Here is a 27553-nt window from a genome sequence, read left to right as displayed (position 1 = left end):
AGTGTAGTAACGTATCTCTCAGAAAAATCAAGCTAGAAGCAAAGCGTCTTTGTAAGAAGGCAGACCTTAGTCGGTTGGTTCGTGAAATTGACAACGCAAAGTCTGGTTGCCTTCAAATTATGTTTAGTGCGAAGACGCACAAACGCGATCAACCATTAAGAGTAATAGTTTCAGAAACAGGGTCATGGCAGAAAAAGTTCGCTCTTTTCTTGCAAGATAAGCTCCGAATTCTTAATATTGATGACCCATTTTTGGTTAGGAGCTCTGCAGAAATCGTAGATTTCCTGAAAAAAAATTATGACAACAGCTTATCAGCTTGCTCCTTTGACATAAAGGACTTGTACTACTCCTTGCCTCAAAAGAAACTAATAACTTGTGTAGAAGAGTGCATAGACGAGTATGGCGTGGTTTCGTTCCAAAATTCAGCCGGTTTGTCCATTCAGGGCTTTTTAGATATGCTTAGTTGCTACCTTCACTTTACATATGCAGCATGGAATGAGGACATATTCATTCAAAAGCAAGGGGTTTGCATCGGTTCATGTTTGGCGCCCATACTAAGTGACATTTTTCTAGCTCACTATAACAGAAACCTGTCCCGTACCTCGTCGGAGCACAGGGTGGTTAAAGTTGTCAGATACGTTGATGACTATCTCGTTCTTTTTGAACCAGACGCACGTTTTACAGTAGGCAAGCTTCACGAAGTTTTTTTCTGCAGGCCTTAGCCCACTTACTCTCACGATTGAAGAGCCCACCAATAACGTGCTGCATTTCCTAGATATTCAGCTCGAGTTCATGGAACGGCACACGTGTTGGGAGTATAAACCTAGAGCTAATTAGCCCCTGTTATCATATAGGTCAGCCCACTCGAAGCTTGTCAAGAGGAGCATTGCCAACTTGTGCTTTGGAAATGCTCTAAAGAAGTCTTGCCACCAGAAGATCTATACGAGTCTTATGGATCAATCGGGAAGGTTATCAGCAGCAAGGTTTCCGGAATCGGTCGTCGAGGGGCTGCTAAAAAGATGCAGGTCAGATAGCACAATTCGGGACACGGCAAATCAAGGGACGGAACGTAGAAGGAAGGTAGCAGTAGTGCCCTACCTGCATAGAACGGCACATAAACTTAAGAAAATGGCTAGCCGGGTGGACACAAAAGTGATCTTTTCCGCACCAGAAAAGCTGGCAAAAATATGTCGATTAACAGACCCGTACCGTAAGCCAGCTGCCGGATGCTCTACGAATCATCGAAAAGCGCGAGTGGGATGCGTAGAAGCTGTTGTATATGAGCTTCTGCTGTCCTGTGGGAAAAAATACATCGGACAGACAGGGAGATGTCTTAATGACGATTATGGGAACATTGCCAAACGGTGAGAAGTAAGCAATACGGTCATCTGTCAACCCACTGTCAAGAATGCGGCTATGCGCCGGCTATTGAGGCTCAGGCTATCTGGCGAAATAGAGACACGTGTGTTAGTGCCCCTTCAATGGACTTGTTAGATAAGGAGACGGTTTTTTTGGATGGGTAAGATTTGGATAAGGTGGCGCCAATGTGCATGGGTTATATAAGTGTATTTCCTGAAAATCAATTTGTTGGAGTTAGCGCATTGTGTTGTCATCTCCCTTGCGTCCTTGTTTGCTGGCGCTAAATATGCTTTCAGTTTACCAACACGCCCAACAAATGGCAATGCTACCCAAGAGCCCCCATCTCCAACAATCGACGACTCTACAACTCCGACGACTCCAACCACGCCCCCTGTAACCGACGCCGTCAGCGCCGATCTTGTCGTTTGTATTGACGGCCACCAAGTGGCCGCTCTCGTCGATACTGGATCGCATTTTTCGATAATAAGTCAAAAGCTGGCCGATAGGCTGAGAAAAGTGAAGACGCCGTAGACCGGGCCCAACATCAGAACTGCCGGCGGCCAGTTGTTGACGCCGATTGGAAAATGCACAGCCAGAATAGTAATCGCCGGTGCAACCTTTGTCGCCACCCTCGTCATTCTCTTTGAGTGTTGTAAGGAACTTATATTGGGGATGGATTTCTTGAGAGAGTATGGTGCAGTGATTAATGTCCGTGACCTCTTCGTCACATTTTCTATGAGCTCAGACGACGTCGACCCTGCGGAACATCGACCCCGCTTACGTATCGCTGCCGCCGACGTCACGCTTCCGCAGCGAAGCTGTTCCCTCATACATGTAATCTGCGACAACTTGAACACCGGGACTGGCGTCGCTGAACACATCGACGCACTGGTACTGAGTCAAGGGGTTTCCATCGCCAGGGCCGTAATTAACGCACACGACGGACATGCTGAACTCCTGCTGGCAAATTTTACCAGGGAACGTCGACACATTGTTACAAGTCATGGCTGTTGCTTACTTCGACTAATTTACCTCAATACAGGACTGCCTCTCAGTGGAGCACGCGACGTCCGCAGTGGTTATGCCTGCCCTGTGGTTGACATCAGTCCCACCTTATTGCCCGTGGAACGCAACAGCCTTCTTGAGCTCATCGATGAGTTTAAGAGCTGCTTCTCATCCACGTCACGAGTTAGCCAGACGCCGCTCACTAAGCACCGTATCGTCACCGAAGCCGACGCCAGACCAATTCGGCAGAATCCTTATCGTGTAGCACCTGAAGAGAGCGCGGCAACACAAACACAAGTGAAGACCATGCTTGAGGACGGAGTTATTCGGCCCTCTAAGAGTCCTTGGGCATCGCCTGTCGTATTGGTGAAAAAGAAAGATGGCAGCCTACGCTTCTGCGTCGACTATCGAAAACTCAACAAGATCACAAAGAAAGACGTTTATCCGCTACCGCGTATCGACGATTCACTGGACAGGCTACGAAACGCACATTACTTTTCGTCGATGGACTTGAAAAGCGGCTACTGGAAAATAGAAGTTGATGAGAGAGACTGTGAAAAGACCGCTTTTGTGACGCCCGACGGACTTTATGAATTTCAGGTGCTCCCCTTCGGTTTGTGTTCTGCACCGGCAACGTTTCAATGACTAATGGACACGGTACTCTCAGGCCTCAAATGGCAAACCTGTCGGGTGTACCTCAACGACGTGATTGTTTTCTCCGTCACGTTCGAGGAACACTTACAGAGACTAAAGACGGTCTTTGAAGCAATACACTCAGCTGGTTTAACTTTGAAACCTGAAAAGTGCCATTTTAGTTTTGAAGAACTTCAATTTCTCGGTCACGTTGTTAGTCATGAAGGTGTCCGACCTGACCCTGATGAAATCTCTGCCGTCGCTAATTTCCCAACGCCATCAGATAAAAAGGCAGTGCGACATTTTCTGGGCCTTTGAGCCTACTACCGACGGTTTATCGCGGAATTTTCGCATATCGCATGGCCATTAACACATCTTACCAGAGAAGATGTCCCCTTCGTGTAGGGTGAAGACCAGCAATGGGATTTTGATGACCTATGGCAATGGCTGCAGACGCCTCCCGTGCTCGCACACTTTGATGAAGATGCCCCTACGATTCTCCATACCGACGCTAGTAATGTCGGCCTTGGCGCAGTGCTTGTACAGCGGCAGGACGGCACCGAAAGAGTGATTACTTACGCCAGCAGGACGCTATCAAGTATGGAGGCTAACTACTCTACTACAGAAAAAGAATGTCTCGCACTGGTGTGGGCCGTCCTGAAATTTCGGCCATATTTGTATGGTCGGTGTTTCACCGTTGTCAGTGATCATCATGCATTTTGCTGGCTGACTAATTTAAAAGATCCAGCTGGTCGGCTTGCGCGCTGGAGTCTCCGGCTCCAAGAGTTCGACTTCACTCTTGTATACAAATCGGGGGAATGACACACCGACGCCGACTGCCTTCCTCAGTCTCCTGTTGAGACTGCAGTGCATGACGACGCTGAGGCAGCTTTTCTAGGCGTGCTAGATACTGTGGCTGTTTCAGGCCAGCAACGCGAGGACGCAGAACTTGTTCCTCTTTTCGAATACTTAGAGGAAGAACAAGCAGCGTGCCTAGGTTATTCGCCAGAGGGCTGCCTTCATTCTGTTTACGCCACGACATTCTCTATAAAAAGAACTTTTCACGTAGCGGCAGCAGCTACCTACTCGTCATTCCCGCATCTCCTCGCAACGAAGTCCTACATGCCTGTCACAACAAGCCGACCGCTGGTCACTTAGGCTACACTCGGACATTGGCAAGAATTAGGCTAAAGTACAATTGGCCGAGACTTGCGTTGATTGTGAAACGTTACATACAGACATGCCTGGATTGCCAGCCCCGCAAAGCCCTACCCGGCAAGCCAGCTGGACAGCTGCATCCTGTTCAGATATCGCAAGCACCGTTCGAGCAAAATGGCATGGGCCTTTTAGGTCCGTTTCCACTGTCTACCGCCAGAAATAGATGGATAATCGTCGTCACAGATTACCTTACTCGATACGCCGAAACAGGTGCTATCCAACGTGGAACAGCAGCCGAAGCAGCGCGATTTTTCGTCGAAGCCGTCGTCCTAAGGCATGGCGCTCCTGCAGTGGTCATAACAGACAGAGGAGCAGCGTTCACGGCTGCGCTTCTGGATACCGTGTTGCGACTAAGTGGTACCACTCACCGAAAGACCACGGCTTATCATCCCCAAACCAATGGGCTGACGGAACGTATGAATAAGACTCTGGCAGACATGATGAGTATGTACATCGACGTCGACCACAAGAACTGGGACGAGATTTTACCATATGTTACATTTGCGTATAACACGGCTCGCCAAGAGACAACACGCGTGACGCCTTTCAACCTCGTTTACGGACGTGAAGTGACAACAATGTTGGACGCAATGCTGCCACACGAGTGCGGTGACGACGAGACTGGTGCCGAGGAGTTTACGCAATGCGCAGAGGAAGCCAGGCAGCTTGCGCGTTTGCGAATCCAAGAAGAACAGGAATACGATGCCCGATACTACAATCTTCGACACAGACCCGTCACATACAACGTCGGTGACCAGGTGTGGGTCTGGACTCCGATTCGTCGGTGGGGGCTGTCTGAGAAGCTCCTGCGAAGATACTTCGGCCCGTACACAGTTCTGCGCCGCATCAGCGATGTGAATTATGAAGTTGTCCCCGACAGCCATAACTGCTCCAAACGCCGGCGGCATCTGCCTGAGGTTGTGCAGTGCTTCGTATGAAGCCATTCATTTCCTCATGACCTCAACTTTGCACCGTCTGTGCACAGCCTCCGGCGGTTGGTGGATCGGGACGATGCCTTTTTTTTTTTCAAAGGGGGGGGGGGGGGGGGCAAATGCCACATGTGCCAGGTATGTGCCAGGCGATGGTATGTGCCAGGCGATGAGAATGACACTGAAGTAGCGCGCGAGTAGAAAAACAGAGATGACAACGACGTCGCGTTGACTGCTCTCATAAAGTGCCTTTACACGTCCTCGACACCGGCTTTCCCGTCTCCTACTAGGCTGTGACAATATCATTAATCTCAACCGCTTGCAAATTGATGGAGCACAAATACATAAGCACATTTCAGTATTTCTAGAGGAACAAAACTTCTTCACCAAAGAACAACATGGGTTTCGCAGGGGCTTTTCTACACAAACACAATTAATAGAAACTATACATGATTTCGTGGTTTCTATAAATAATGGAAATCAAACTGAAGCAATTTTTTTAGACTTTCGTAAAGCCTTTGATATGGTTGCTCACAATAAACTGCTTTATAAATTAAACTGGGTACTAGAAAACTCTAAGCTAATATCCTGGATTTCATCGTAAATTACTGACCGCCAGCAATTGGTATGTTTTGACCAGCATTGCTCAGGTAAAGTTTCAGTGTCGTCCAGTGTCCCTCAGGGCTCGGTGCTGGGACCCCTCTTTTTTCTCACCTTTATAAACAACATTGTTGACGACATCTCAGTTAAAATTAAACTATACGCAGATGACTGTGTCTTATACTCTGAGATTAAAAGCACACCTGACCAGCTAGTCTTAAATCAAGCGTTTCAAAGGGTTACATCATGGTGTGAAAATTGGCAAATGTCCCTCAATCTTGAAAAACAGTAGCAATGACAATTACAAAAAACTACCCCTCACTTATCAAAATCGCATCAATAACAATTTTCTTACCAAAGTTACAGAGTATAAATACTTAGGTCTCCTCATAACAAGTGATCTTAGATGGAAGAAACACACCGATCAAGTCACAGCAAACACATAACGCAAACTATTTTTCCTTCGCAGGGCTCTGAAACTGTCCGCTCCTACAGTCCGTCTTCTTGCATATACATCTGTCATTCTGCCTAGGTTAGATTACGCCATTGTTATCTGGGATCCATTCACAAAAATAAATATTGAGAAGCTGGAAATGATTCAGAAAAGTGCAGTTCACTTTATATACAATCGTTATGACTGCTGTAATAGACTTCTTAACCAGAGCTAACCTAAACCTCTAGCCCCGGGAAACCATCACTCACGTTTAGACTTTCTATATCAAATACTAGCGGGACATATTAAGGTTGACGCATCTACAGTTATTTGATTTTCCTCAGGCTATAAAACCAGACAACGGCATTATCAAACATTAACACCGTACCAAACACATAACAATTGTTTTAAATATTCATTTTTCCCAAGAATTATTCATGATTTGAATTTGTTAAGAAACGACCAAGTGTTACAGCCCTCCCTGGCTGAGTTTCTCTCAAGCTTGTGCATATAAATTTCATTCTTTATATATATTTTGCTCTTGTGCTTCGCTAACCTGCTTTGTAAATTTATTGCTTTATATGAACTGAGGGCGTGTATACTGTATGTATGTATGTATGTGCGTATGCGTTTATGGATATGTCATATCGGTATATATCTGCGTATATGTATATATAAGTATGAGTATTACATTGCATTGTATATATTTCTCTTATTTTTTCCTTTTTTTCTCTCTCTCTGGTCCACCAATATTATTGTATCAGATCATGTATCACTAATTTCCCACCCGACTAAAATCCCAACCAGGGATTGTAGTATTTATAAATATATAAAAAAATCTGAAAAGGAGATACGATTCCTCGGTTTATCTTTGTAACTATTGCAGTATGTTTTCATCATGCCTAACACACATGTATGGTTCATTGATATCCACCACTGAATGCATTCTTTTTTCCTGTCACGTTTGTTTCCGCTTGTACAGTATATATATATATATATATATATATATATATATATATATATATGCAATGGCGGCCGGACAGGCCGCCATTGGAATCTGAACCTGGCAACGTTTAACGTTAGAACGCTATCTAGTGAGGCGAGTCTAGCAGTGTTATTGGAGGAATTAGAGGGTAGTAAATGGGATATAATAGGGCTCAGTGAGGTTAGGAGGACAAAAGAAGCATATACAGTGCTAAAAAGCGGGCATGTACTGTGTTACCGGGGCTTAGCAGAGAGACGAGAACTAGGAGTCGGATTCCTGATTAATAAGGAAATAGCTGGTAACATACAGGAATTCTATAGCATAACGAGAGGGTGGCAGGTCTTGTTGTGAAGCTTAATAAGAGGTACAAATTGAAGGTGGTACAAGTCTATGCCCCTACATGCAGTCATGATGACCAGGAAGTCGAAAGCTTTTATGAAGACGTGGAATCGGCGATGGGTAAAGTCAAAACAAAATACACTATACTGATGGGCGACTTCAATGCCAGGGTAGGCAAGAAGCAGGCTGGAGACAAGTCAGTGGGGGAATATGGCATAGGCTCTAGGAATAGCAGAGGAGAATTATTAGTAGAGTTTGCAGAACAGAATAATATGCGGATAATGAATACCTTTTTCCGCAAGCGGGTTAGTCGAAAGTGGACGTGGAGGAGCCCGAATGGTGAGACTAGAAATGAAATAGACTTCATACTCTGCGCGAACCCTGGCATCATACAAGATGTAGACGTGCTCGGCAAGGTACGCTGCAGTGACCATAGAATGGTAAGAACTCGAATTAGCCTAGACTTGAGGAGGGAACGGAAGAAACTGGTACACAAGAAGCCAATCAATGAGTTAGCGGTAAGAGGGAAACTAGAGGAATTCCGGATCAAGCTACAGAACAGGTACTCGGCTTTAACTCAGGAAGAGGACCTTAGTGTTGCAGCAATGAACGACAATCTCATGGGCATCATTAAGGAGTGCGCAATAGAAGTCGGTGGTAACGCCGTTATACAGGAAACCAGTAAGCTATCGCAGGAGACGAAAGATCTGATCAAGAAACGCCAATGTATGAAAGCCTCTAACCCTACAGCTAGAATAGAACTGGCAGAACTTTCTAAGTTAATCAACAAGCGTAAGACAGCGGACATAAGGAACTATAATATGGATAGAATTGAACAGGCTCTCAGGAACGAAGGAAGCCTAAAAACAGTGAAGAAACTAGGAATAGGCAAGAACCAGATGTATGCGTTAAGAGACAAAGCCGGCAATATCATTACTAATATGGATGAGATAGTTCAAGTGGCTGAGGAGTTCTATAGAGATTTATACAGTACCAGTGGTACCCACGACGATAGTGGAAGAGAGAATAGCCTAGAGGAATTCGAAATCCCACAGGTAACGCCAGAAGAAGTAAAGAAAGCCTTAGGAGCTATGCAAAGGGGGAAGGCAGCTGGGGAGGATCAGGTAACAGCAGATTTGTTGAAGGATGGTGGTCAGACTGTTCTAGAGAAACTGGCCACCCTGTATACGCAATGCCTCATAACCTCGAGCGTACCGGAATCTTGGAAGAACGCTAACATAATCCTAATCCATAAGAAAGGGGACGCCAAAGACTTGAAAAATTATAGACCGATCAGCTTACTGTCCGTTGCCTACAAAGTATTTACTAAGGTAATCGCAAATAGAATCAGGAACACCTTAGACTTCTGTCAACCAAAGGACCAGGCAGGATTCCGTAAAGGCTACTCAACAATAGACCATATTCACACTGTCAATCAAGTGATAGAGAAATTTGCAGAATATAACCAACCCTTATATATAGCTTTCATTGATTACGAGAAAGCGTTTGATTCAGTCGAAACCTCAGCCGTCATGGAGGCATTACGGAATCAGGGTGTAGATGAGCCATATTTAAAAATACTGGAAGATATCTATAGCGGTTCCACAGCCACCATAGTCCTCCACAAAGAAAGCAACAAAATCCCTATAAAGAAAGGCGTCAGACAGGGAGATACGATATCTCCAATGCTATTCACAGCATGTTTACAGGAGGTATTCAGAGGCCTGGAGTGGGAAGAATTGGGGATAAAAGTTGATGGAGAATACCTTAGCAACTTGTGATTCGCTGATGATATTGCCTTGCTTAGTAACTCAGGAGACCAATTGCAATGCATGCTCACTGACCTGGAGAGGCAAAGCAGAAGGGTGGGTCTGAAAATTAATCTGCAGAAAACTAAAGTATTGTTTAACAGTCTCGGAAGAGAACAGCAGTTTACGATAGGTAGCGAAGCACTGGAAGTGGTAAGGGAATACATCTACTTAGGGCAGGTAGTGACCACGGATCCGGATCATGAGACTGAAATAACCAGAAGAATAAGAATGGGCTGGGGTGCGTTTGGCAGGCATTCTCAAATCATGAACAGCAGGTTGCCACTATCCCTCAAAAGGAAAGTGTATAACAGCTGTGTGTTACCAGTACTTACATATGGGGCAGAAACCTGGAGGCTTACGAAAAGGGTTCTGCTGAAATTGAGGACGACGCAACGAGCTATGGAAAGAAGAATGATGTGTGTAACGTTAAGGGATAAGAAAAGAGAAGATTGGGTGAGGCAACAAACGCGGGTAAACGACATCTTAGTTGAAATCAAGAAAAAGAAATGGGCATGGGCAGGACATGTAATGAGGAGGGAAGATAACCGATGGTCATTAAGGGTTACGGACTGGATTCCAAGGGAAGGGAAGCGTAGCAGGGGGCGGCAGAAAGTTAGGTGGGCGGATGAAATTAAGACGTTTGCAGGGACAACATGGCCACAATTAGTACATGACCGGGGTAGTTGGAGAAGTATGGGAGAGGCCTTTGCCCTGCAGTGGGCGTAACTAGGCTGATGATGATGATGATATATTAGAGGGAATGGCACTTGGCTGACAAGCATGATGCCTAAAACGCCGTTACTGCTATTGCAGATACTGCCGTGGTTTCTCGTCGGAATGTCGGAGAGGGACGACGGATGCCTTTTTTTCGTCGTCGATGCACAACTTTGCAGATATCCAAGCTTGGAGTGCGCATTTTCCGGACTTGGTGCCATGGGTGTGACGTCACCAGTGACCAGTCTACAAAAGGAACAACGCGAGAACATCGGCTTCAGAGGGCATGGCACTTGGCTGAAGAGCATGATGCCTAAAACGCCATTACTGCTACTGCAAGTTAGTTACTGCTTTAGTATCGTAGTGATAATATATGCTTGTTAGTCCTGCCATGCCCTCGTAGATGTTGTGCTATTTTGGTGGATTGCTGGTCAATACTGCTGTTGCTGCTGATGGCCGGGGATGTTGAGGAAAATCCAGGCCCAAGAAATGCTAAAATCTTGCAGGAAATTCTTGGACATGAAAATGCATTGGATCGCATGATAGATTATATCAGGAAAGAAAATGCAGAAGTGAATGCTAAAACTCATAAGATGCAAAGTGTGCTAGCCATGTTCGACAAAATGAAAAATAGATTAAATTGGAGACCACCGTACGAAAACAATCTGAAAAATTAATCGATTATGAAAATAGAAGCAGACAAAATAATCTTATGGTGTTTGATCTCACTGAAAGCACGAACGAGTCTTCACAAGTGTTAAATAAACGCATTGTAAATGATATTTTTCTAAAGTTCAGGGCACAGAAGTCACTACAGTGGAAAGAATTCACCGGATTGGCAAAGTAAACCCTGATAGACCAGGGCCTGTGATCGTGAAATTTTATGACCACAAGGAAATGAATACCGTGCTCAAAAGCTGCGCAAAGCTAAAGGGAACTTCAATCAGGATAAGCAATAACTATGCGAAGGAAACAGTGCAGATACAAAAGAAGTTATGGCAAAGTGCTGCCTTGGACAGGGACGCAGGCGCAAAAGTAGTTCTTGTGCCCGATGAACTTTGGATAAACGATCAGTTATACACATGAGATGACGTCAGAGACAAGCGCTACTTGCAGTCGGGCAAATGTGATACTGATCAAATGAAGCGAAGTGAGTGCATTGTATCAACTAAGTCAAATGGATCTGATAGCTCATGCAGCTCATTTAAGACACAATAAAAAAAGCTAAGATTACTCTCTTTTAATGCGTGCAATATAGTAAATAAGACTACGCATCTTGAGTATTTATTGCTTTTGCATGATCCTCACATAACCACTATAACTGAAACATGGTTGCATGAAAATGTACCGAATGATTGCACTGTTCCTCCCAGTTACAACATATTTAGAAAAGACAGAGACTCATGTGGAAGTGGGGTGTGTATAATAGTTATGAGTTCTCTGAATGCTTCGTTGATTGATTGTGAAGTACCAGAAACTCTCTGGTGTAAAATAACTCATGAAAGTACTGTTTTCCTCATCAGAGTTGTATATCGGCCACCTTCAAGCTCCCCTGAGTTTCTCGAAAACCTGAACAAGTTTTTATATTCTCATGTAAATGGGAACACTAGGTTGGTAATGACTGGAGATTTTAACCTACCACCTTTAAACTGGAAAAATTTTTCGTATAGTGGTGTGGAATCAGTAAGTGCTGAAAAAATACTAGACATTATGTTTACATACAATTTGAAACAAATAGTGCTTGAAGATAACAGAATTACACCAACATCAAGGTCAATACTAGACTTGGTGTTCCTATCGAATAAATTAAATGATTACAATGTAACGGTAAAAGATGGTATATCGGATGACAGGATGATCTGTCTCGATGTGCCTATCCGAGCAAGTAGGCAAATAAAGAGCTATGAGCCAGTAAAAATTAAGGACTATGCTAGGGCTGATGACACTTCGATTCTTGATTTTTTGGAGATCCAATTTGATACTTTCAAGAGTACCGCTGGTCTAAAAGCAGTATAAAAATTATGGCAAGAATTCAAATGTATTATAGGTCATTGCATAGACAAATATGTTCCATCACGGGTTAAAAAACAAAGCAGACAAGTCCTTGGATCACCCGAGATCTAATTCATATGAAAAGAAAAATTAAGAGATGGTGTAAAAGGAGCACATCGCCAGTGGTCTTGGCCAATCTAAAAACTGAACTCAAGCGTACTTTGGCTAAATCTAAAAACATTCTTTGAAAAAAACCTCAGTGATTTCCTCAGGTCCTAACCTCAAAACTTTTGGCGATATTTTAGCGACAGGAAAGAAATGCTTGGCGAAATTCATGTTGGAAGTGACATTATAAGAGAAAAGGATGAAATAGCAAACACTCTTAACAATTTTTTCCAATCTGTATTTGAGATCCCAGAAACTACTGTGAGTTTAGAAGAAGCCTTGCATATTCCCCCTACTGTTCCAATGGAAACGCTTGAAATCACCCTGCAAGGAATATTTAAGCAACTACTCAAGTTGGATATGAAAAAATCGAGTGGACCCAATAATGTACCTACAGTATTCCTCAAACGATATGCAGAATGGATGTCACATTATCTAACTGTAATCTTTTGAAAATCTTACACAACTCGCTCACTGCCGCAAGACCGGTGCACCGCATTCGTGATATCTGCATTTAAAGGAGGTAATCGAAGACAGGCAACAAATTACCATCCAGTGTCACTTACTTCAATTAGTTGCAAAGTCTTCGAACATATAATAGCAAAACACATACTTGGGTTTCTAGACCAGAACAATTGACTATATCTTTATCAACATGGCTTTAGGACCGGGTTATCAACTGTTACACAGTTAATAAACAATTCATGACTTTGCAGGTGCAGTAGATATAAGAGAACAGGTTGATGTGGTTTGCGTGGAGCTCACGAGTTCAAACCAGGTCGTGGAATTCGATGGGAACAAAAGTGAAAAACACTCGTATGCTTCTGTTTAGGTGCACATTAAAGAACCCCAGGTGGTTAGAACTGAACAGGGTGCCACATAATCATATTGCCAGAAGTAAAATGCCAGAATTTGTTTAATTAGAACAAATGAAAAATAAAGGAGGTAGCTGCATCCTTCTGCTTTTTTCTAGCGGTGTAAAGTGAAGAAATTATTATTCTCGATTCTGATTTTTGAGAAAAACATATTACATTTATCTTATATTTCATACCTAAATGAAATGCCGTTCCCAACTGTACGTCGGCACAACTAAGCAGCTTCTGTATAAAAGCGGCTACTTTCTACTTTCTGTTATCCGGTGTATTATCATAAGGACAATAATGAAGCAATTAAAGGAACGGTATGCCTCACATACACATAAAGATATTTGTAGATCTGCTCTGTTCATTGATGAACACAAGTGTGTTACCATATTGGGCACCCAGTTCTATTGTGTTGCAGACATGATGAGACTGTCAAAAAAATGTTTCCCTTGCCTGAATCAATGAATAAAGGGAAAATCAGACATCCACCTGTTTTTAGCAATTGCTACAAAGGAAACCCATATGGGTTCCTCGAAAGGAAAGCCTCAAAGTTGAAGAAAAATTCGTACTGGTCCGGGACTCGAACCCGGGACCACCACCTTTCCGGGACAGCCGCTCTACCATCTGAGCTAACCAGGCAGCTAGCAGATGGCAGAGTGAAGTCGAATTTGTCGACAACACGAAGCAAAGGCAAGTGTTTGACGTAGTAGTTCTGCGGAAACCCGCAAGGTGGAGAGAAGTAATGAATAAAGGGAAAATCAGACATCCACCCGTTTGTAGCAATTGCTAAAAAGGAAATCCATACGGGTTCCTCGAAAGGAAAGCCTCAAAGTTGAAGAAAAATTCATCCTGGTCCGGGACTCGAACCCGGGACCACCGCCTTTCCGGGGCAGCCGCTCTACCATCTGAGCTAACCAGGCGGCTAGCAGATGGCAGAGCGAAGTCGAATTTGTCGACATCACGAAGCAAAGGCAAGTGTTTGGCATTTGAGGAACCCGTATGGGTTTCCTTTGTAGCAATTGCTACAAATGGGTGGATGTCTGATTTTCCCTTTATTCATTACTTCTCTCCACCTTGCGGGTTTCCGCTGAACTACTACGTCAAACACTTGCCTTTGCTTCGTGTTGTCGACACATTCGACTTCGCTCTGCCATCTGCTAGCCGCCCGGTTAGCTCAGATGGTAGAGCGGCTGCCCCGGAAAAGCGGTGGTCCCGGGTTCGAGTCCCGGACCAGGACGAATTTTTCTTCAACTTTGAGGCTTTCCTTTCGAGGAACTCGTATGGAGGAACTCGTCCATGTCCTTACTTGTCCGTGTCTTTTTTTAGCGCAATTCCCTTCTTTAAGTATGTACGACCGACTCGCCCAACAACGTGCTCTCCTGAATTGTGCTTTCTTTTGTAGCAATTGCTACAAACGGGTGGATGTCTGATTTTCCCTTTATTCATTACTTCTCTCCACCTTGCGGGTTTTCGCAGAACTACTACGTCAAACACTTGCCTGAATCAAGCTAGCAGATTTACAGGCTGCCCCAGAACGGGGCGTTTATATTGAATGGAAGTTAGGAACATGTTCAGCAGAACTGATTAGCACTCACGTGTTAATTCTCTCAGGAACTGGTGCGCCTCTGCGCAGCAGCCACGACTCTCTAGCAGCACAATCATTCGGAATAAGAGTCCTCGCTTGCATCGGCCCCTCATCTTCGAAACTTCAAAACTGCTGTTATGCATTATATTCGAACGGAAATGGCTATTCGATAATTTTTAATTGTCTCAAATATGATCTGAACAGCAAATAACATTCAATTAGACTACATGTTTCTACTTCATTTCACCTGCTGGTACGTTGAAGGAGACGGCCAGACAAGCAACGGAGATTACATTGGTAAAGACTTCTTGGTCCCCCCGATTCAGTCCGAGTACATAGGCAAAATTTCCCAAACACTGTTGATCATATTAACGTCCAATAATTGCCTTGATTCCTTTTCTCGGAAAGTCGTTTGGTTCACCTGGGGCAGGCGCAGGTTTTAAAAGAAACACACTTATTCCAGTCGGGAGTTCTCATTTTTTTCAATCAGTGCATTTCGAATATTTGATAATTTTTCTCTTTTATATATGTCGTGAATATGTATGTCTATGTACCCTTAGATTTACCTAGAAGTGCACTGGTCATCTGCTTCTCTTCACGCCACGCAGTTAATAAACCTGGTTTATTTCACTATATTATTTTCTTTGATCACTGTCCCTGATCAATATTCCACGAACAAGAAGCACACGTATAATGACGCGATATCAATAAAATTTTCATATGTAACTTCAGGTTGCAAATAAGTGGCATCCATGGCAAAAAATTAGGTGTTACCTTTAGAAAACAATGGCAAAAATAGCAGTTCACCTGGATAAAACTACCATTAGTGCCAGCCTACAAGAGTTGCTGGTGCACAAAGCAATTAAAACCATAAAAAAAGTTTACTGCACAGACTTTCTGCGAGAAAAACTAGGCGTCCACCAGCACCCGCGCAAAAAACATGCGGACAACTTTCTGTGCTTATGAAGGGAAAGCTAGGGATGCGTGGCTGCTGCACATGTGTTACCACACCAAGTAATCCAGCAGCGTTTGACAGTGCTTTTGGTTGCTCGGAACGGACGCTGAATGGACACTGAATCGATGCAACTTCCACGCAGGACAGTTTCACGTTTCCCCAGATGCAGAAGGGAAAAGCCGCAAGATAAGTAAACCTACACACTGAGTGTTTTATTAACTTATTTAACTGTTGCTAATAAGATGTTTATGTTTTGTCTTCCCCAGCCTAAACTAACGTAGATCAAAACGCAGGACTCTTTTCAGATGCGCTCTCACTTGTGCGCTTTGCCTCCGTAACTTTCCCTTCATAGCCACAGAAAGTTGTCTGCAAGTATAGCAGACGACGCACTTGACAACGAGAGCAAAATTTAAGATGTCATGTTGTATACCCATGCCTCAAATATGTATATGTAGCAAAATGGTGTCAATATTGGTATATGCATATTGCGTGCTTCTTGTGGACGATGGACGTGGGTGCCCCGACGAAGACGACGAATGCTCTCTGCCTCTCGAGCTGCCGGCTGAACTGGCCAGCACTGCAGTTACCCTTTGTAAATATACTTTGTAAATAGTCTCCAGTTCTTACTTCGTTCGCGTAACAATATAAATTTGCAGTTGAAATAAAGCACCATTATAAGAGCGTATGCGTGCAATCGGGCTCAGTGCTCGCAGCGAAATTACGTTGAATCTGCCGCAAAGCACATCTCTGGCCCAATCCAGTTCGCTTGCAGCGTCCTTGCAAAATTTTTCCACATGCAGAGCCCCAGTGGGACAGCGCCATTCGACCCATTCGACCATTGTCTAGTACACTCTATGCTGAGTTTGCCTTGCGCACAGTGTTCTGTCATGCTATGCTTGTTTGTTTAGTTTGCATTACAGACAGTTCTCTGTTGGCTCCAGCAAGTCATTCTCATGAAGTTATAGATAGGCCGCGTCAAATGGAACCAAAGGTGCCCTCGCAGTGCAACTCCAAATGAGTCTCAAATCGCAGTCTGAATGAGCCCGACTCCGCAACTGAAGAGCCTGAACAGCCGCCTACCACAATGAGGCAGACATCATTGATGACCTGCTGGGCTGCGGTGTGCCGATTTCTGCCGCTGTTAGATTTGAAGACCTTGCAGACATCGACAGCACGGTTTCATCATGTGCCAAACTGAACAATGACAAAATAATTGAGGAAGTTCTCCCAACATCAAACAGCGACTCTGACTCAGATGACGATGTGTTGTGTGCTCCGAAGCCCTCCACATGCGGATCTGACTCAAGCCTTTGCGGTCCTTGCATCAACTGGCAGAAATACAGGCGCACTTGGTTGCACATAAGCGGAAGTGTGTGCACCAATGCATCAATCCCTTGTTCTATTAACGGTTGCCTCAAAATGTAAATAAAGTGATCTTTTTTGGATACATTCGTCCTTTAGGACATTCAATAGTTCGGACTTACTTATGGTCCCTGTGGAGTCCGAATTATCGGTCGCTGACTGTACAGTAAAAGCTCGTTAATTCAAATTCTGCTGGGATCCTATGAAAATTCAAATTATGCAAAATTCAAACTATCAAATGCCAGAGAAAAAAAAAATGCTCGGTTAAGGCGCGTATATAGTCCAACGTACCATGTGTGTGCGCACGCACATGCTACATCACGTTGGCGAGAAGAACAATGTCTACAGTACGAAGGACTGGCGCATCCAGCGTAACTGGACACTGCCAACGCAGTCCAATATGCCCGACGTCGAGATGGCTCTTGCTCCATCTGCGCATTCGTCGCACCAACTGCGCTGACCCACAATGCATGGCACGGAGAAGAAAAAAAGGTGCCCACGTCGCTTTGCTGACAGTCACAGGCAGCCGTTCAAAGCTGCGCGCAGGTTGGGAATAGTTCTGCACATGCTCTGAAGAGTGCAACCAGTGGCGTGCGCATCGAAGGCTGACGGAATTTCGGATGGCGCAGCGGAGGTGGCATACCATAACTGGCCAAAAGCGATGCACGCCAAAAACATCGGACTATAAACGTGCCTTTGCGCTGCCAACGCTCGCCACAAAAACAAGAGCTGCGCTCTAAAATGCACTCTTGAAACGCACCACAACCTGCTGAAACGTTGATCTCCGTTGTACATTTCGCAGCTGCAACGGCTGCACACTGCTGAGTTCCACTACACACATCATCATCAGCAGCAGCAGCAGCAGCCTATTTTATGTCCACTTCAGGACGAAGGCCTCTCCCTGCGATCTCCAATTACCTCTGTCCTGTGCCAACCGATTCCAACTAGCAACTGCAAATTTCCTCATTTCGTCGCACCACCTAGTCTTCTGCCATCCTCTCCTGCACTTCCCTTATCTTAGTATCCATTCTGTCCCCCTAATGGTCCAACGGTTATTTAATCTGCACATTACATGACCTGCCCAGTGCCATTTTTCCCTCTTGATGTCTATTAAAATATTGTCTATACCCGTTTGCTCTCTGATCCAAACCGCTCTCTTTCTGTCTCTTAAAGTTATGCCTAGCATTCTTCGTTCCATCACTCTTTGCGCAGTCCTGAACTTGTTCTCAAGCTTCTTCGTCAGTATTCAAATGTCTGCCAAATATCTCAGCACAGGTAAAATGCACTGATTGTATACCTTCCTTTTCAATGATAACGGTAAGCTCCCAGTCAGGAGCTCAAGATGTATGCCGTATGCAATCCAACCCATTTTTATTCTTCTCTGAATTTCCTTGTCATGGTCAGGGTTCCCTGTGATTAGTTGACCAAGATAAACGTACTCCTTCACAGACTCTAGAGGCTGACTTGCGATCTTGAACTCTGGTTCCCTTGCCCGGTTATTTATCATTATCTTTGTCTTCTGCATATTATTCTTCAACCCTACTCTTACACTCTCCCTGTTAAGGTCCTCAATCATTTGTTGTAACTCGTCTGCAGTGTTGCTGAAACTATACGCATACATGGCGCCAAACACGTATCCCAATGAAGATAACTTATTTGTTCTTACTAAGTGAATTTAAATATCAAGAGTAGAAAGCAGACTGTTACATGTGGCCTTTTTAGACATTACAGGTGCGTAGGACAACGTAGACCAAAACATTTTATGGGATATTCTGGAAGGGGAAGGCTTAGGTGACGATTGTCTACAGCTTTTGAGAGATTTAACTAGAAAATACTGTTTGCATTGAATGGGGAGGGATGAGGACTGAGGAGAAAGTTGATATCAACAAGAGATTGAGCCAGGGGTGCCCTTTATCCCCACTGCTGTTTATGATGTACATGGTGAGGATGGAGAGGGCGCTAGAAGGAAGTAATATCGGGTTTAATCTCTCATACAAAAAAGCAGGTATAGTAGTAGAGCAGCAGCTTCCAGGCTCATTTTATGCAGACGACATTGTGTTGCTAGCTATCAAGCAAAGTGATTTGCAACGTTTGACTAATATCTGTGGACAGGAAGGCAATAATTTAGGTTTGAAAATCAGGTTTTATGGCATTCAATGAAACCATGAACAGACAGTGACAATACAGGGCCAGGAAATACCTCGGGTAAAGGAATATAAATACCTTGGTATATGAATAAACGAAGGCAATAGATATATGTAAACACAGGAAAGAACAATAACAGAGAAGGGGAAGAGAAATGCAGCCATAACGAAACACAGAGCACTATGGGGACACAATACGTACGAGGTGCTCTGGGGTATTCGGAAAGGTGTAATGGTTCCAGGACTTACTTTTGGAGATGCGGTTGTTTGCTTGAAATCAGGGGTACAATCAGGACTCGATGGCAACCAAAGGTCAATGGGACGCCTTGCATTGGGCGCTGATGGGAAGACTACAAATGCAACCAAAGGTCAGTGGGATGCCTTGCATTGGGCACTGATGGGAAGACTACAAATGAAGCTGTGCAGGGGGATATGGGCTGGACAAGTTTTGTTTTTGAAGTGAGGGGAGCTTGCAGTAAAATTGATTATGAATAAGGACTGCGGAATATAGAAGAAAGTAAATGGGCTGGGAGAGATTTCAGGTATTTGTACAGGAAAAACATTGATTCATAGTATAGGAAAAGAACTAGGAACCTTGCCAGCAAGTATGCAGCTTGTAGGGTGGGCAACACAACAACAAAGAACATCAAGCAGAAAGTCAGAGAGGCTGAAATAATCGCATGGGTGGCAGCAATGGAAAAGAAACCTGCCATGAATAACTACTTAAGAAGAAAAAATGAAATCGGGAAACAAACAATTTATGTTAACTCGAGGGAAGCTCACTACTTTTTGAAGCAAGATCAGGATGCCTTAGAACACGCACCTATAAAGCAAGATATATGAAGGAAGAAGAAGCATGTGCTTGCTGCGGTAAACCTAGGGAAACGATGGAGCATATTTAATTAGAATGTGAAGATATCTGCCCAGCGGTCGATTTAGCCACCACTGGCCTGTTTGAAGCCCTTGGGTTTAGCGAGAGCAGGGGGAAAGTAAACATGTCCGCAATACAGATTAGTAAGAGGCGACTGGAAGATTGGTGGAAGAAGAATAGGGACACGACAAAAAACAGAGCTGTACCAAAACAATGTTCACTATTCCGTCCATCCGTCCAACAATGCTTTCCTTTGAGTAATAGCCTTGAATCTCAAAGGCTATGCTTTTTGGTACTGCGAGCGCCGATAAAAGTCACAGTTGCCTTGTTATAGACATTACCTGTTGGAGCTTCTCAGCAGAACACCTCGTAGAGGAAAAGCATAGCTTCCAAGATGTAACATGAACTCGTTCTTCATACTCCTCATACAGTGGCCATGCCAATCAATGGAAAAAGAGTTAGGGACCATTTTCCACCGTAAACTGTTTCAGAAAGGCAGACTTTGTGTGCCAGGCCAGGACTCCTGTGACAGTAAAACCAACACTGTGGAAGCCACTGACATTACCGAGGTCTGGGAGCACATCACTACTGATCATGACACAGCTGGTGCGTCGAAGGAGGAATTTCTAAGTGCAGGTAGTGCTGCCTCATTCTGTGGAGAGATTTTCGATGAGGCTATCATTGTTGCGACAGATTTGCGTGACAGAGATGACAGTGATGACAAGATTGATAATGGCCTGTCCTTGACTCCTACTATTGCCAATGTTCACGTAAAGTGCGCTGTTGTCCATTGAGCATCATGGTCTGTCCGCGGCACTGCGTGTTTACGCAGTGCCATGTCCGCATTTTTATCTTGAAGGTCCAGAGGCGTTGGCCATGCCTGGCCAGGCACAAACATGCCTCTCTCCAGTCAAGCCTAAACAAAGGGCCGCAGATGGAAAGAGCAAAGCTGCGTGGAGACACTAGTGTTGCCAACGTGCTTTCAAGCACTAGCATTACTTTGATTTGGGCAAGTTGGGTCACCTTGACAACTTTTCATAAAAAAGCGCTAAAGACGAAGACGAAGGAACACAAGCGTCAGTCCTGTCATATGTGTTCCTTCACCTTCGTCTTCAGCGCTTTTTTACGAAAAACTGTCCCTAGCACTCTCTACAACCATGATGGTGTGGAGTTTGAATTATCGATGGCGCTGCGAATTTTAGTGTGAATTAGCGGGAAGCGTTACACATTGCATTTAACACATTGACGGGCGGAATGTGGTGGCTACTTCGAATTGTCCAAAATTTTTTATTAACGAGTTGTGAATTAACGAGCTTTTACTTTATTTATATGTTATGATTGTATGTTGGACACAACAATCGCAAGTGGAACTCGCGTTTTCCATGCAGACTGAGCTTCACATTTGCATTGCGAAGTTCCCCTAAATGAATGATGTTGAGATGGGGTGAAAAGTTGGCCTACGCGATGTGCATATGCCACCATACCATGCAGCGTGTGCTGCCCACGTACCGATTGTAAAAGCCAAGGAGAGCATCGTGAGTTGGTGCAGCAAGCCACAAGATGGCACCAGCTGCTTTGCATATGCGTTGCACACCACCCACGATCGTGCTTCAGAGAAGCGAGAGGGGAAAAAAAGCAAAAAGTGAAAAGCAAAGTGGCACGGTGACGACTGTCCTTTCTACAATCTCTCTCTCTCTCAGCGGGCGCAGAAATGTGTGGTGGAAGCAGCGGACAGACCATGATGCTCAATGGACAACAGCGCACCTTACGTGAACATTGGCAATGGTAGGGGTCAAAGACAGGCCATTATCAATCTCATCATCACCGTCAGCTCTGTCACACAAATCTGTCGCAACAATGATAGCCTCATCGAAAATCTCTCCGCAGAATGAGGCAGCACTACCTGCACTTAGAAATTCCTCCTTCGATGCACCACCTGTGTCATGATCAGTAGTGACATGCTCCCAGAGCTCGGTAATGTCAGTGGCTTCCACAGTGTTGGTTTTACTGTCACAGGAGTCTTGGCCTGGCACACAAAGTCTGCCTTTCTGAAACAGTTTACGGTGGAAAATGGTCCCTAACTCTTTTTCCATTGATTGGTGTAGGGGCTGTATGAAGAGTATGAAGAATGAGTATGAGTCTGAGTATGAAGAACGACTGAGGAATATGGAAGAAAGTAAATGGGCTGGGAGAGTGTTGAGGTATCTGTACAGGAAAAACATTGATTCACAATGGAGGAAAAGAACTAGGAAGCTTACCAGCCAGTATGTGGCCTGTAGGGTGGGCAACACAGCAACAAAGAACGTCAAGCGGAAAGTCAGAGAGACTGAAATAACTTCCTGGGTGGCGGCAATGGAAAGGAAACCTGCCATGAATAACTACTTAAGAGGAAAAAACGAAATCAGGAAAGAAACGATTTATGATAACTCAAAGGGAAGCTCATTACTTTTCGTAGCGAGATGGGGATGCCTTAGAACACGCACCTATAAAGCGAGATATAAGAAGGAAAGAGAAGCATGTGCTTGCTGCGGTAAAGCTAGGGAAACTATGGAGCATATGGGCGTTCGTGTTCTCTTTCTCTTCTCGTCCTTGTTCAATTGTGCGCTGGAACGATGTTTCATAATGCTATGAAGCATGTTTTATTACAATGTGTAGATGTCTACCCAGCGGTCAATTTAGGCACCACTGGCCTCCTTGAAGCCCTTGAGTTCAGCAAGAGCAGTGGAAAAACAAACATGTCCACAATAGGGATTGGTGAGAGGCGACTGGGGGATGGGCGGAAAAGTAGGGAAACGACAAAAAACGAAGATGTACAAAAGCAAAGTTTGCAAAAGGGGATCAGAAAATTTGGTTGTGGGAGTTCATAGTGCTTTTTTTTGCTTTTTTGCTTTAACCTAAGTAGGACATTAGGAAGTATAATAGCAAGAGCTTGGTGGCGCAACCCACCACCCTGTTCCAAAGGGGACGCTCATAAAATTCATCCATCCATCCCATGTATTGTACATTCTGCTCCGCGTATAGTTCTTTATTCAGAGCATGTGTTGCGTCAGCACCCAATTTGGTGTTATGGCCAATTATTCTTGCCTCCTGTGGCAATAAGTCGTAAACATGACCACCATTACCAACACAAAGCGCAAGACCCTCTCACCTGAGGACCAGGCGGTGACCTTGGAAGTGATCTCGAGCGGAGAGAAGAAAAAGGATGTCGCCATTTATTTCGGAATATTGCAGAGCTTGCTCTCCACAATTTTAAAATCGAAAGATGCGATCTTCGATTCATTGAAGAGAGGTACTAATTCTCAGCGAAAGCGATTAAAAGTGCCAACATATGAAGATGTAGACAAAGTGGTCTTCGCGTGGTTCATGTCCACGTGGTCGCAGAAAGTTTCTTTAAGTGGGACTGTCCTACAGCAAAAAACGAAAGATTTTGCACGTATGCTTGGTTGCGACGATTTCATAGCGAGGGAAAATCAGACATACACCTGTTCGTAGCAATTGCTACAAAAGAAATACATACGAATTCCTCGAAAGCAAAGCCTTTGTAGCCCTTGCTACGAACAGGTAGATGTTCGATTTTCCCCCTATTAATTACTTCTCTCCACCTTGCGGGTTTCCGCAGAACTATTATGTCAAACTCTTGCCTTTGCTTTGAGTTGTTGAAAATTTGACTTCGCCCTACAATCTGCTAGCCGCCTGGTTAGCTCAGATAGTAGAGTGGTTGCCCCGGAAAGGCGGTGGTCCCAGGTTTGAGTCCCGGACCACGACGAATTTTTCTTCAACTGCGACGCTTTTCTTTCTAGGAACCCATATAAGTTTTCTTTGTAGCCATTGCTACGAGCGGGTGGATGTCTGATTTTCCCTCTATTAAGAATTGTTTTAGAAAAGCCAGATTTCACAAAGCGGTCACCGCCACATCTCTTGCAGAAGATAACAGCAGTGAAAAAGGCAGAAGTGCATTGCCCGCGCTTGAGGGCTTGCAAGAAGACCAGAAAGCCCTCCAGAAATAGTGGCAGCATCTTCATAGCAATGGCGTCATTACAGAGGATGTTGACCTGGATGAATACTTGCACCCTGACTCTTGCATCCTCGCAACAGAAGAGGTTACTGATGCGTCCATCGTGCGGAAATGTGCTAGGCATAAGGGATTTGCAAGACGATGATGATGACAGCGAAACCGACACTCAAGACCTTGGCGAACTCCCCATCCCCAACACCTGTGAAGTGCTTCACGTGATCGGCGTCCTAAGGCAGTACACGACCTTCCTACCCAAGCAGGATGTCATGCAAGATACAGCCAAACCTCGATATATCGAACACGGATATATACAATTATTACGTATATCAAACACTTTCTATATCACCTGAAAAATCGCATGCATTTTTAATTTTTAAAAATTTCGAACGGGGTCAAATGGGTCAAATGTAAAATGGATATATCGAACTCCATCACCCCAGACCATGTGCACTCTGTTGACTGGCAGTGAGCTTTCCCGCAACACCCTCGAAGACCGCGGTGGCGCGATGGGCATTCCTGACTGCTGCACACTATAGCTGCACACATTGATCATGCTGAGGGCGCCATTTGAACGTAGCGGCGTACGCACGCGTTGGCTTGGCTAGTTCGACGTCAACGATGCATCGCATTTGCCGCACTGACTCCTCTTTGGTGCCGCACTCTGAGCCTGACGCACCTCATGAGGCCTTGCGGTTTGCATCCACAAAGACACATGACAGGCTGTGTTGGCAGGTTTGGCTGTATATAGCTAACTTGGGCTACAGAAAAAAACTTTTGGCGTCGACTTGGGCGAGTTGGCCATGTGGCTATATTTGGGTTACTGAAGATCTGCGACTTGGCTTTGTTTGGGCTATACAAAGCACCCTAACCCACAGCATGGCAGTTTGGGCGAGTTGGTATGTCATGACTGTTTTAGGCTTATAGCGCAGCTCAGAAAGAGCAAAAAAGGATGGAAGTAGGGGTAATCAAAGGGAACAGAAAACAGAGTGAGTGCTAACTTCCAACTGATGGTTTATTTCGTGACACGAGACTACTAATACACTCGGCAAACCATATGACATCAAGAGATTACAAAGAAACCAAGCAACAAAACCGATAGTAACCAAGTGGCAACATATTCAGACAGTCTGTGGCTGCAGTCGGAGATACGCCAATTCATTGCTTGATAATGATAACGAAGGTGAGCTTACACATGCATGGCCCAGACCAATGATAGCCTTTGCTTCGATGATTTCTCTTGTGAGCTGATTACGACTGCGACCTAGAATGATGCATTCCTCTAAGATAGGTTCGCAACCACACGTTTTGCAGTGCTGCGTAAGAAACCCCCCAGCTGTAATACAATTCTTGGCATTGTAACCATGTTCGCGCAGCCTGTCATTCAGACATCGGCCAGTTTGACCAACGTAACGCTTTCCACACATGAGTGGAAAACAATAAACAGCACAATGTGCGCAATTAACGAACTTATTTTTGTGGTTCTTATCACAGGAAAGAGGAGCTACCTTATTTGGATTAGTGAGCGCGCAAATCCTCATGAGCTTGTTAGGGGCAGAAAACACTACCCAAACATTCGCTCGCTGGGTGATGTTCTTAAGATTATGTGAGATGGTGTGAATACAAGGGATGATGCTTGTCCTACCCCGAGTAGTTACAGGATTATCTGTGGGCTGGTTGTCTTTTCTACACTCTCTTAGAATTCGTTCTGCTATTGACACTTGTAGGGACACGGGATAACCAGCCTGCGAAAGCCGTTCACACTGAGAGGCAAAACTAGACGAAACACTATGGTGGCACGACTTTTTCAAAGCATTATTAAGGCAAAGGTTAGCAATGCCTCTTTTGACCAACTTAGAATGGGCAGAATGAAACAGAAGAAGTGGTTTGTTAGCACAAGGTTCATAATACCAACACATATGAATATCCGAACAAGCTAAGCGCAAATCCAAAAAGTTCAGTGTTCTCCGGCTGACCTTGAGACTGAGTTTGCCTCGGTAGTGCCAATAGTCCAAGAATGCCTTGCATCCCTTGACATTACCTACGCGCTCCCACAGGATCATAAGATCCGGTTTTTGGATTAGCGCTTAGCTTGTGCCCCGGTTTTGCAAGGACCCGGGTCTTACGATGGATTAGCGCAGTCCCGGCGAAGTCCCCATAGAAGCAATGCAATAAAAACCCCGGTTATCCGATGCAATTTTACGCCTGACCTGCGTTATATGATGACCCTCGCGAAGTGCGGGACGGAACGACAGATGAAAGAAAAGTGCCGGGAGTCTCCTTCTCCCTCATTATGCAAAATATAAGTGAGGCGTGCAGACAGGACACAAGAGTAGAGAAGTGGACAACACGAACGCCGACTATCAACTGAAGGGGGCACTGAGGCGAAAAAAAGAAAGAAGGCACAAAACTCATCTGCGCATGCTCAGGAATGGTAACACCACGTGTCAATCGGGTAAACGTGCCGGCCTACGTGAGAGATAACTGTGGATCGCCTTCTAACCTTTCGCTTCCTTGCCGAGACTGTAACTGCACGCCAGAGTTAGATGAATGCGCAATATTGTACAGGCATAAGAATGAAGATACGCGTCTTATGGTAGAGGCATGGCATGTCTATAATGGTGGAAGTGCGTGCGTGAGTCAGCCTTCGATTACTTTACATAAGGAAGAGATTAAGTACCTTAACAGTTATCTCTCACGTAGGCCGGCACGTTTACCCGATTGACATGTGGTGTTACCATTCCTGAGCATGCGCAGATGAGTTTTGTGCCTTCTTTCTTTTTTTCGCCTCGGTGCCCCCTTCAGTTGATAGTCGGCGTTCGTGTTGTCCACTTCTCTACTCTTGTGTCCTGTCTGCACGCCTCACTTCTATTTTGCATAATGAATCCTTACCAACTAGCTCAGCTTTTTGTCGTTCTATCCTTCTCCCTCTCTTCTTGGTGGCATCACCCGCGACGCCCGCTGTGCTGAAATAGCGCCTTTTCTTCTACACAATCACTTTCTCCCTCTCTTTTAGGTGGCATCATCCCTCGCGTTGGGAAAGAGCTTCTCTCCTTCCAGTTTTCCAGCAGCAGATTGCGGACAAGGTAGTACGGAGAGGCTTAGGTTTATTGCACGTGTTCTTCGTCGTAATCCTAGCGACCAGCGTTCAGCGGAGGTTTTGAATTGTGTGGAGTAACGCGAAGCACAATACCCCGAAAGCGGACCGTTCTGTCGCTCGGCAATAAGCTGAATATTATCGAGGAAGCGGGAAAGTGGCATAGAGCCACGAAAGTCGGCATTGCCCGGGACCTTAAGATACCCGAATCTTCGCTTGCCGACACCGCTGAGACATCGAACGAGGACAACGGCGACACCACAGATGCCGTGCTTGTGCCTACCACGTTCGCTCAGGTGCTATGGCACGTAGACCGCATCCACAACTTCATCTGTTCACGTGACCCCATAGAGGACCTCTTTTTGGACGCTGCCCAACTCGAGCGAAAGCTCTTGGTTCACGGATCAAACAAGGTCCAAAAGAAACTTACCGACTTTTTCTTAATTCGCGTCGGCTAGCGGGAATCGCGGCAGTGGGCAGT

At 44.9% G+C, this 27553-nt stretch overlaps 1 protein-coding gene across 2 annotated transcripts in view; it reads right to left on the bottom strand.

Moving 5' to 3' along the window:
* The window catches only part of LOC142566014 (mitogen-activated protein kinase kinase kinase 13-like), a 673242-nt gene that overhangs the window by 379318 nt on the left and 266371 nt on the right, over positions 1–27553 (bottom strand). The gene's annotated exons all lie outside the window — the stretch shown is intronic.

The sequence above is a fragment of the Dermacentor variabilis genome, unplaced genomic scaffold, assembly GCF_050947875.1.
Source record: "Dermacentor variabilis isolate Ectoservices unplaced genomic scaffold, ASM5094787v1 scaffold_12, whole genome shotgun sequence".
In the NCBI taxonomy this organism is placed as follows: Eukaryota; Metazoa; Arthropoda; class Arachnida; order Ixodida; family Ixodidae; genus Dermacentor; species Dermacentor variabilis.
This window is presented reverse-complemented; position numbering and strand designations above follow the sequence as displayed.